Source organism: Ipomoea nil, unplaced genomic scaffold (genome assembly GCF_001879475.1).
Source record: "Ipomoea nil cultivar Tokyo-kokei standard unplaced genomic scaffold, Asagao_1.1 scaffold1298, whole genome shotgun sequence".
NCBI classification, from domain to species: Eukaryota; Viridiplantae; Streptophyta; class Magnoliopsida; order Solanales; family Convolvulaceae; genus Ipomoea; species Ipomoea nil.
In genome coordinates this window covers 52,831-65,934 of record NW_017617726.1, presented here as the reverse complement: position 1 = coordinate 65,934, position 13,104 = coordinate 52,831, and positions in this window count along the sequence as shown.

The following is a 13,104-nucleotide window of genomic DNA, read 5'->3' as shown; positions in this document are numbered from 1 at the left end:
GGCGATGAACAAGAAAAGGATAACAAGCTCACTATAGCCATGAAGAAGTTCGAAGATTTCAAAATGTTATCAAATGAAAGCATTGTTGATATGGAAGCAAGAATGGTCAAAATTCTTGGAGAGATTAATGATCTTGGCAAAGAAATTAGCCAAAAAGAAATTAATCTCAAAATCCTACGAGGCTTGCCATCCGCATGGGACATGAAGGTTACGGCTATGCGAGATCACCGATATCTAAGAACGTTGTCAACTGACAAATTGTTTAGTGATCTTAAAGCATATGAGTTCGAAATGAAGGTCAAAAGTGATGAAGATTATGAAGTTCGAAATCCAACTCTATTGGCCGAACAACCGTCAACCTCCAGGTCAGTAGATAATATTGATTTTATGATTGATGAACAGTTTGCTCTCTTTGTGAAAACGTTCAGGAAATTCATGCGAAAAGGAGACAACAAATATTCATCACGAAGAAATCAAAATTTCTCTCGTGGAAACCAAAATGCCGCATGGAAGCCGAATGAAGAAAAAGTTGAAAAAATGAATGATCTATGCTACAACTGCCGCAAACCCAGACATTTTAAAATAAATTGTCCGCATCCGATCGTTAGCAAACACCAAGGCAAAAACGTTGAATCTACACCACATAAATTCGACAACAAAGATCGAAGATTCAAACGTGACAAAAGAAAGGCGCTAATTAGTAATGAGCCAAATGAAGATGATGAGTCCAACGAATCATCATCAAGTGATGAAAGTTCAAGTTCAGAAAATGATAGAGTGCTAGTATGCAAATTAAATGAGTTGAGTACAAGTGAAGATTGTCTTATGGCTCTTGGAGCAGAGGAAGAAGAGGTAACATCTAATTCTTTCACTTCAGTTAGTTCTTCCTTTTCTCGTGAATTATTGGCAATCTAATGCGAGATTGACAAGAGATCTTGGCCACTCATTCTCAACTCAAGGAGCGCAATAATATTCTAATTCTTGAAAAAGGAGAGATGAATAAAAAATTGCAAGATGCTTTACTTGAAGTGAGTAACTTGAAGAGTAAAAATATTTGCCTTCAAGAAGAGTGTAAAGCTAGAGAGGTTAGAGAACATAATCTAAGAGCTACCATTGCTACGTTTACTAATTCGTCCAAGATCATGGATAAAATGGTAAACATGCAAAAGCCATCAAGAGATAAGACCGGACTTGGTTATGACTCCACATGTTCTCAAACCCCTCCAAAACTGACTAATCTTACTGCTACTTTAAATAATAAAGTGCAAGTAGTCAAATTTGTGAAAAGTCAGGATAGCACAATGAAACGAGGACTTGGCTATCAACCAAATGCAAAAATGAATACTGCTAGGTCGAACCACGTCAATTACACGGCTAAGCATTCAAAATTCATTAAGTACAAAAGATATGCCAATGATTTAAGTGCAAAGAGATTTCATAGAAAAGAGGGAAGCTTTTCTAGAAACAAAGTTGGGAGATTTTATCCCACTCAAAACGATTGGTTGTACAAACCTTGTTTTAATGCTTTTTATAGACCAAAACAACAATCCTCTTCCCAGGTGCCAAAATACAAAAATAATTTTCAAAACCGGGCACCAAAACTATTTTCTAGAGTTAATTTTGATTATCAAGTCTCAAATGGTTACAAACCACCTTATCTTAATTCAATAAGATCTAAGTGGGTTTGGCTACCAAAAATCACTAACAACAAAGGAACAAAACAAGAATGGGTACCTAAAAATAATTAATCTTTTTTGTAGGATGTTTGGTACATCGATAGTGGCTGCTCCCGCCACATGACGAGAAATAAATCATATCTAGTGAATTTGAAGAAAATCGATGGACCAAAAGTGATTTTTGGAGGAAATCAAAATTATGGAATTACCAAAGGAGTTGGTACGATTGAAAGAAATGGAATAAAAATTGAAGATATATCGTACGTGGAAGGTTTGAAGTTCAACTTGCTGAGTACTAGTCAATTTTGTGATAAAGGCTATCTTGTGGAATTCTCCAAAGATAAATGCCTAATAAAAAATGAGACAACAAATGAAGTTGTACTCATTGGAGCAAGGAAGAAAAATATGTAAGTGGTTGATTGGAGCACAAGCAAAGAGTCTGTATGCTTAATGGCCAGAAATTCGAATGAAGCAAATTGGGAATGGCATAGGAAGCTCAACCATCTAAACTTCAAGACAATCAATCAACTTGCAAAGAAAAATCTTGTTGAAGGTTTACCAAATATTGTCTTCAAGAAGGACGAAGTGTGCGACTCATGCCAACGTGGAAAACAAATTACTCTTGTTGGAGGCAAGAGTCAACGTAAAGAGCGCTAAGCTTACTACACATGGACTTATTTGGACCGGTTGATCCAATAAGTGTAAGTGGTAAGAAATATACTCTTGTTGTTGTTGATGATTTTTCCAGGTACACTTGGACCGTGTTTATCAAGAAGAAAAGCGAAGTTGAGCAAGTGCTACAAAAGTTATTGAAGCAACAACAAAATGAGAAGGATATGAAAATATCAAAAATCCGAACCGATCGTGGAACCGAGTTCGTGAATAGCATGATTCATTCATTTTGCAATGCACAAGGAATTTCTCATCAATTATCTGCCGCGAGAACACCGCAACAAAATGGCGTAGCCGAAAGAAGAAACCGGACGCTTAAAGAAGCCGCACGAGTGATGATTAGTGCATCCGGTCTCCCGAAAAGATATTGGGCGGAAGCTATCAACACTACTTGCTATACACAAAATAGAAGCATGATTCACAAGCAGTACAAGAAGACGCCATATGAATTATACAAAGGGAGAAAACCAAATATTAATTATTTTCATACTTTTGGATGCAAATGTTTTATTCATATTAATGATAAATTTCATCTAAAAGCTTTCGATGAGCGTGGAATTTTTCTAGGATATTCGACTACCAGCAAAGCATTTAGAATATTAAACAAAAGAACAATGGTGGTTGAAGAGTCCATACACGTGGTGTTTGATGAAAAATCGCACGTCAAAAATGTTGCACTGGACGTGGAAGACATGCAAAATGGTAACAGGTGTCAAATTGATTTTGGTGATACTAATGATACGTGTGAAGATAATATTTTGCGGGGGTTAGATGAGCTGGAAACCAATTCTCTAGAAAATCACATCTCTCATCCAGAACTTGCATGTGGCACAATTAATTATAATATTAATAGAGATGAGGTTGGAGATCCAATTGGAGAACCAATTAGAGATGAGGTTGAAGATCAAGTTGGAGACCAAGGAATTAATGCAGAAATTCGAACAGATCCCTCCAACTCTCAACCAGCGAACCCATCCAGTATCATGCACCCATTTGAACCAGATTTGAGATGGCTCAAAAATCACCCTCCAGATTTAGTCATCGGAAATGTACGTGACGGCGTGAAGACAAGATCCTCAACCATGGAAGCATTGTTCACGTGCTATTTATCTCAAATTGAACCAAAGGAATTGGGTGAAGCTTTAAGCGATCCAAGTTGGATTGACGCCATGCAAGAGGAGCTTGATCAATTCAAAAGAAATGACGTTTGGGAACTCGTTCCAAGACCAAGTGATCATAATGTTGTAGGAACAAAATGGGTCTTCCGGAACAAAGCAAACGAAGACGGCATAATTGTTAGGAATAAAGCAAGGCTCATTGCAAAGGGATATTCGCAAGAGGGAGGAATAGATTTTGATGATACCTTTGCACCCGTAGCAAGACTTGAAGCAATAAGAATTTTCCTAGCTTATGCCACACACAAGGACTTCACCGTCTACCAAATGGACGTCAAGAGCGCATTCTTGAACGGATTACTTGAAGAAGAAGTATATGTCGAACAACCCCCAGATTTTGAGGTAAAAGGCGAAGGTGACAAAGTCTACAAACTTAAAAAGACATTGTATGGGTTAAAACAAGCACCGAGAGCTTGGTATGATACCTTGTCAATGTTCTTGATAAGATGTGGATTCACTAAAGGCCAAGTTGACAAAACTTTATTTAGAATTCAAGATGGTGATCGTATTTTATTAGTGCAAATATATGTTGATGATATTATATTTGGAAGCACTAACAATTCTTTGTGTCAGAAGTTTTCTAAGCTTATGCAGAAAAGATTTGAAATGAGCATGATGGGTGAACTAAATTACTTCTTGGGCTTACAAGTTAAACAAATGAAAGAAGGAATTTTCATCAATCAAGCCAAGTACACCCGCCACTTGATCAAGAAGTTTGGCCTTGATGGAAAATCATCAATCAAGATTCCAATGAGTATATCATTAAGGCTAGACAAAGACGAAGATGGAAAAGATGTTGATCAAACGAAATATAGAGGAATGATTGGTTCACTTCTATATCTCACTGCAAGTCGGCCAAACATATCTTATGCTGTGGGAGTGTGTGAGAGATTCCAAGCAAATCCAAATGAAAGCCACCTCACCGCAACCAAGAAGATCATAAGATACCTAAAGGGGACGATCAATGTAGGATTATGGTATCCTAAAGGTACAGATTTTACTCTAACGGGTTTTTCAGATGCGGATTTTGCAGGTTGTAAAATAGACAGAAAAAACACTTCCGGGACATGCCAGTTCTTGGGGGTAAGGCTTGTTTCTTGGTTTAGCAAAAAGCAAAATTCCATCGCAACTAGTACCGCCGAGGCCGAATACATTGCTGCAAGAAGTTATTGTGCGCAAATATTGTGGATGAAGCAACAATTGAAAGATTACAGAGTAAAATTGTGATGACGTTAGTATTTATTGTGATAATACTAGTGCAATTGCGATTACTCACAATCTGGTGCTTCACTCAAGAACTAAACATATCGACATTCGACATCACTTCATAAGGGATCATGTTGAAAAGAAAGATCTAAAAATCGAGTATATCCCTACGGAGAATCAAGTTGCAGACATTCTCACAAAGCCTTTATGCGAAACGAGATATGCTACCTTAAGGCATGAATTGGGAATGATCGAACTGAGCTAAGTATCACTGGACTTAATTTCCGTATTTTAATTGATACATGTGCTCAATTTAATTTATTTAGCATTATTTGTTCATGTTTTTGTTTGAATGTTACGTGAATAATTTTGCAATATGTGTTATCTATTTATTTATATATTTGCATGTGTTATTTTACGTGTATTTATGTGCCATGCAAAATTAATTTGATAAATATGCAATTTTCAAAAATTTTTGAGATTAATCGCATGATAGTATAATGTGTTACTTGGAATGCAAGTAAATTTTCGTATATGTGTATTAATCTTCATGAATGATTTATTTACATGCCTAATTGCTCTTAAACTGATTTAAATTATTTGTGGCATAATAAATATTTGTTACGTGAAATGCATGTGGCATATATGTTTTATTTGTGTTATTTATGTTGTTGCCATACGAAAACCTTTTCAAAATTGGTATCAAGTTATTTTTGGTTTCTAAAATTTGTTTTTGGGAAGAAGTTACAAAATTTATTTATTTACCAAAATTTTTGTGTGATATATATATATATATATATATATATATATATATATATATATATATATATATATATATATATATATATATATATATATATATATATAGGGTTGCATTCACATGCAAAGCCCCTTAAAATACAAATGTGTGGACATAATCTAGCCACAAGATGTGATTGGGTCAATGGACTAGATGAATGCTTATTAGTTTCACACGGATTGTTAATTAATGTAGGGAAGGGCAATATTGGGAATGCATGAACACTGTAAAAACGGAAGAATATGGATTTAAACAGGAATATAATTGATTTGAATAATGTGCAACAATTAAGGAAGTTTAAATCGGGTAGGATTTAAAGACATCACATCCCTGCCATTGGAAACCTCTGTATGAACGGAAAAAAACTTTCGAACGTGCAACCATGGACGTGAGAGCAGACCCCATTCATTACGACACCATACCAGACTCCATGGACGTCGATCCAAACTCAGGTAATTACACCGTATATCTAATCAGTATTATCGTATGTAGTTTCAGTGGTAAAGCACAGTGTGCGACGCGTGTGTTTTTAATTTTTTTTACGAGTAAAAAAAAGAGCATATTTGAATAGTGCCATACTCATGGCTGAAGTTCTTTGAAGATTCTGTATACCATTGTGCAAAATTAGCAATTATGGAGTAGGTATGTCGTTTGGCACGTGGGTGTGGCGTTCAGTTCGTAAGAGTGCACACGTTTATAGTCTCACATGCATACACTGGAGCCTAGATGCAAACTATGCAAATTTGGATGAGGAAGGGCTCATTCACAGATGCATTACTTTAGGCAATGCAATTGTAACAGTCATGGACTTAGTACTGATGAACAAATGACATAATAGTATGTTCGGCGGTACGGTGAGTACACGCCTTTGTTAAACTGTGTGCATGCATGTATCACTGAGTATCCTTGACTTAGTACTGATGAGTTTGGTAGCCAAATAAATGAGTCCTTTATTCCTATTATGTGTGTGCGCTAATTTCCAAACAATATTTACTCTGCAGATACAAGCTTGTCTTTGTACCATTTACGGGAGTGGACAACCACAAAAGATGCGTTACATTTGGGGCAGGCCTCATTGCGAGAGAAGATGTGGAGTCATATGAGTGTCTATTAAAAAATAAAGGTAGTGGGAAAAGGTTAAAGAGTAACAAAGAGAAAGCAGCTGAAAAAGGGAAGAAAAAGGTGAGGACGTGTGCTACCTGTGACCGACCAGGCCATGACAATCGAAACTGTCCAAACAAAATAGACCTATCAGACGAATAGCTCCTCATGGTTTAAAAGAGCACGAATAATAACTTTATTTGATCTCATGACATTTATCAACAGTTGACATTTATTTTGTTATGCATGCACACAGTCTTTCTATACTCTGCACACATATATTTAGTTACTAATCCCATAGAACCGAAGTGAACAACCCACTCCTGACACATGTATGTATTTTATCCAGCGTACTAGGGAATAATGATCTATGTAGTGTTAAAAAATGTACATATGTCATCATGCTCACAGTTTGGGGCCAAATTGCACACATCTATCCATTTACTAAAATGAGCGAAGTATACATACATATTATCTATGGGAGAAAATTTTAGCGATTAACGCAAATGTACACAATTGTCGTTATTTACTCAGTGTTTTCGCCAACAACGACCTAGTTAAATTTGTGAAATTTATGTGGTAATTAGCCGTGCATTTAATTTATTTTGTTTTTCATGCACACGGTTTAACCCCAACGTGCGCACATCAATTCATTTACTACGCCTATCCACTCATAGTGAACCAGCCACTACTGTGAACCTTTTTTAGGTAATGACCATGGTTGCAATTTCTTTAGTTAACAAAGCACACAATTTAACGCAAGTATGCGCATGTGCTTCGATTCATTAACGCCACAAGCTAATGGGAGCTAGTTACTTGGGTAAAATTTATTGAGTTATTAGCCGTGGTTTAAATTTATTTGGTTGTGAATGCACATATATTAACGCCAACGTGCACACATGCATTTATTTTACTCAATGTCCTAGGGAATAGTGGACTAGGCAGTGTTAAAAAATGTACATATGTGAACATGCTCACAATTTGGGGCCAAAGTGCACACATATATCCATTTACTAACACGAGAGGAATCTATTTAGTAGTTTAGGGATGTGCACTCAATTATAATAGAGTGCATTCGGACAAACAAACAGGATACCAACCACAAAGTAGACAACGACATTTTAATACACACGGACTCACGGAGTAATTAATAGTATAAATTCGTTACTAACAAATAGACAATCAATTGTGCACAAATAGAACACGGCCAACTAAAAAGTGAATTCATCACTCATGTTGCAATCTCACACTTTAGTATATTGAATTCTGATGTTGCAATCTCCTTCATGTAGCGTACCCTCAACTTCTTGAGCTGAGCAGTGTTGCCTTTGGTAAGGTCACACCTCCATCTGGCCACTCCATGCCCCATATAAGACTCCATGTGACGCATGGCATACACCCCGCAGTAAACCTATGCACATGGCCAGCGAAACAAATTCCACCCATTGTTAATAACTAAATTGATTGAACATACCTGACTACTTGACTGCTAGGTAATAGACATAGCAAAAAAGGAACACGTGTGCACAGAAGACTTAGACAGTGTGCACTGTCCTACTAAGGGATGCGCATCTTGGAATCAGAGAAGCACAAAAAAGCATACATACCAAATCAACTTCAGTAATGTAGTGGTATGACGTCATTTGAAGCTCCTCGTGCAGTTTATCTTTGAACAAAGCGATCCGCTTATCCCGATCAAGAGAAGTATCCACGACAGTATGAAGCTTCTAGAGAAGTGAAATAAACACAATCAAAAAACATAAAGATGTAAAACTACCATAACATGAAAAGATGTACAAATAAAACGTGAAAAGAGTGGAGGCAAAAAATTGGGAAGGGTCATTCGGTTCCTTAAACCGCTCTCGACAATTTAAGAGACATGCCCACGCATCTACAACAACAACCTCTACCAAAGACTCGAGTGCCAGTGACAATAAGTCCGCCAACCACGCACCCCTACCAACCCAGCAAATGCATCCATCTATTCACAAGCATGCACACACCGATAAACAAAATTCACACAAAACTAAAGGATATACACACATTCGCACCCAGAAGTGCACACATCTGAGTAAAATAACTGCATTTAACTTCAGAAATCTGTAGATGAATCAAATTGCAAGCAAAAGTTTCAGTACTGATTTCCCATATTTTTTTGAATGTTACTGACTCTATTACAATGTAGTATCTATTCATACACTTTCTCAACCTACTGAAACACAAAAAACCAATAACACCTCCATTAAGGTTTGAACTCACAACATTCCAAATGAAAGTCTAACCTAGGTACCATTAGACCACATAGTCTTAATACTAATTTTCCATATGAAAATACTAGAATGATAATTACCTTGTCATTGTTAGTACATAGATTCCCTACTGATCCTGATCTAGCTTTCACTCATCTAATTGTGGGACATAACAGATTAAGGAAAAATAATAAGGCTGGACTGATTCAAAGCAAACACATAAATGAGGATTGTAGAAATTGTAGATTTTTATTGCACTACTTTTGTATAGATGGACTACGTAAACATACAGTATGATTATCTATGTAATATTGAAGAAGCACAGACTTCAAACTAAGTTGAAAACCACAGGCTCTCTACAATCCTAAAATGCAAATCCTTTCCCTATTCTAAAGATCACTAGAACATGAAATCAGATGAATTAAAATACTCATCCAAAAAAAGAAAAAAGAAACACAAAACCCGCCATCGACCACCGCCCAAAGGCGAGGTCCGCCGCCCCAAACCCACCTTCGACTACCGTAAGCCACCCTCCACCAACAACACAGAACTCGCCTGGAAACACACATGCATAATCATCCCATCTCTCTCCCCCCCCCCCCCCCCCCCCACAAGCGAGCAACACCCCAAAAACACTGATGCTAAAACGAGCAAAAAAATCGCAAAGGAGAAAAGAGGGCAAAAAATACCTCGATGACCTAAATCTCAATATGGTGCTCCACGTCGCTTGGATCCACCGCGATCCCCACCGACGACCATCGTCCGGCTGCTGAGGAAGACGATGAATCGACGGCGTTGGAGGAGAGCATTGGCAGAGAGACGGAAACGACAGAGAGAGACCAGGAAACATAGGAAATAATAAAAGTGATTGTAATTGTGTTGGAATTAATCTGTTTACACAAAATGAAAACCCCAAAAATACCCCCCTAAAATAAAACAGATGACCGCATCATTTAAAACACCATAAATAATTAAACACATCTTGGACATCCAATCTCAAGATCCAACGATCCTAACGAATCCACACGTTTGTATTTTAAGCCATGTTTGTATTTGAATATAATCCTATATATATATATATATATATATATATATTACCGTGTGTGCGTGTATATATATAAATATATATAAATGTGATTGTTTCCTAATTGTTTTTGGTAACTGAATCCCAAAAGACTTTTAATACAACCAAAGTGTTTAATTTTATTCTTTAATCATGTGGTTGTTATTATTTTTAAAGAAAATTCAATTTCTGAAAGATGGAGATATTTTATCTAATATTATTTATTTTGTGAGAGAACTAACCTGTTGTTCGAGAATCCACCTCCTAAACCGATTCTCCAACTTAGCCTCCTACCAAATCTCCTCTTATAACTCTCTCCAACTCAAATCCTAAACCTCCTCTCCTACTCAATCTCCACCTTATGTGTCCCTTCATAAATACACATCTATCCTTAAAGAGTCACATTTGGAACCCTTACACAAAAGGACTTAATCGTCCATACCCTCTCTCTCTCTCGTCCAACCGAGAAAAATCCTCTAAAACCCTCTCTCATTCAAAACTCTTTATCTTCCCTACCAAAAGAAAATCTCAGATCACTCAAAAAGCCTAAATCTCTCTCCTATCATTATCCATGTCAATCACAATGGCGCAAACAGAACAACCCAAGGATCTAACCGTGCTTGTGAAACAACTCACGGTGGGAATGGTTCTCAACGAAGAATATTTCATGAATGGAGCTCAAGACAAAGTACTAGCAGCGAAGATCATCCACGCATTGAAGAACTGTGGACTTTATGATTTTCTCACCTGCAAGTACTCTGGAGCCTTTGAAGAAGATGTGGTAGAATTTTACCTACATGCAAACGTGAAGAATGGACAAATTCTATCCACTGTTGGCGGAACACAAGTTGAAATTTCTGAAGAAGACATCCAAACTTGTTTCAAATTCTCAAATCCTTATGGATACTCATCATTATGATCTTCAAAACTTCTGGGATGAAATCCGAGGTCCTAAAGCACCAGAAATACCAGATTTATGTGATGAGAAAAATCTTTTGAAGCCAGAATATGAGATGCTGTTGATATAATTTACAAAGCCCTAGATAACAAATTGGGAACTTTGAATAAATTCTTTGCTCCATATATTTGCTTGATGAATGGAATCATGAGTGGAATCAAGTTCAATTGGGCGAATTACATTTTCACCAAAATTATAGGCTTTATTCTTGCTACAAAGCCAGTTGGAAACCCACTCAAAGGAGATCAATTTCTTCAAGGTGTAGGCTATGGACTTGTCATTGGAGAAATTTTGAGGAAGAAGAAAATACCTTTGAGAAAACACAAAAGTGTTGGAATCTGTAGGTATCTATTCAGGACGTTTGCACCAGACTATGGGAAGAAAAGTCAAAAGAAAAAGACATCCAAAGGAGGAACTTCTGCAAGCACAAAAACACCTCAATCAAGAGGATCTCAAATCAGAAGCAACAGGGCCGCCTCAACCGCAAGCAATTTTATAGGGTCTAGTAATCCGACCATCAGAGACCAAGAAGCCACGAGCACAGCCATGACGATTATACCGTTTCAAGGAGTGATTGAGAATGAAGCTCAGAATGCATGTTTGTCATCCGGGATTGCCAACCGAACCCATTGATGACACAACACGGATGAAACTAGCAGGAGTTGAAGTGCGAGTCTCCAACGAATTGCAAAGAAGAATTTCGAGCCAATAAACAGGTGAAGTGTAACACCCCGAAATTTTTAAACTTTTGAAACTTATATAATAAAGGTAAGTTCTCATTAAATCCCAAAACATAATATAAATAGTACAGGGTGCTATGTCACACCTAAGCTAGAGAACTCAGGTGCACAGGCTAACTAACTAATATCCTCAGCAAGATAAAAGCATAAGCATGGCACGCAGGCCGAAAGGGGAAACTATCTGCTTCTACGCTCCACGGTTCTAGCGCGCTCCAGTGTCTACTCTTCTGTGCCTGAAAGCCAAATATATCTGTTCAGCGAGAGATGCTGGTAACCCACTCCAACGCGTTGAAACACAATACATATAGATATATACATAGATATATGAAAACCATTTCGAAGCATGAAGATATATCCTAAGAGACTCTAGCTTTCAAAACAGGGAATAGACTCGACAGATATGGATAAGCACAACCAACAGTCATAACCAAGCATGCACAATTCACAGGTGTAGGGAACAGATACGACAGATAGAGATAAGCACAGCCAATAGTCATAAACAAGCATATACAGTTACTAGCATGTATCCTATGGTCACGCTTTCATAACAATCCAATCACCCATATCTCATCACATAGCACACTTTGTTGGCGCCACAGGACCAATCTCATGCCCATACATGAGGGTCAGCGCATATAGCTCTGACACGGCCCCGCAGCACCCTGCCCCGTATCGCAACACGGAGGGGTCGATCGCAACCGACCGATGAACCGCAGCTCATCATAGTTTGATCGCAACCAAACAGTGGACCGCAGCCCAAGAGTAGTCATCTGACCGCAGCCAGGAATATGAACCACAGCTCATGTAAACGTTTGATCGCAACCAAACGGTGGACCGCAGCCCGAGAGTGTAAATATGACCGCAGCCAGCTTCTGAACCGCAGCTCAGGAATAACCAATTCGATCGCAACCGAATTGGGGTATCATGCACACATAACACATAGCAAACACATGCAACCCACATAGGCACATTGGGGAGGGGAAGAAATCGTATAACGAAACCTATGCGTGATCATTCACATACTATGAATAGTCCTAAGGGGTTCATACTTCTTACGCCTAGGTCAACGGGATACCAATTCCACTACCATGCGATATATAAGACTTATTCAACCTACGAATGGTACCCGAACATCAACTAGACATAGGCATGATAGACGGAGTCCGTTGGGACACCACGGGGGTCGGGGGAACATCAAACGGGGAAGCCGAAATCCCAAGGTGGGGTAAAATCCAGCGGGTAGTCGGTGGGTGAGGGGTCACCCGCGGGCTGCCCGCCGGCGTCGTGGTTCCGGGCAGCGGGTGCCCGGCGGGCAGTCGCCTGCCCGCCGGCTGCCCGCTGCCGGCGACTTCAAAGTTGGCCGCGGGTAGGTGGCGGGTCCCCTACCCCCCACTGACTCTTTCATCACAAAAACGCCCCGGGAACCTTAGTGGAACCCGGAACCATGCTTAGACACTTTCAAACG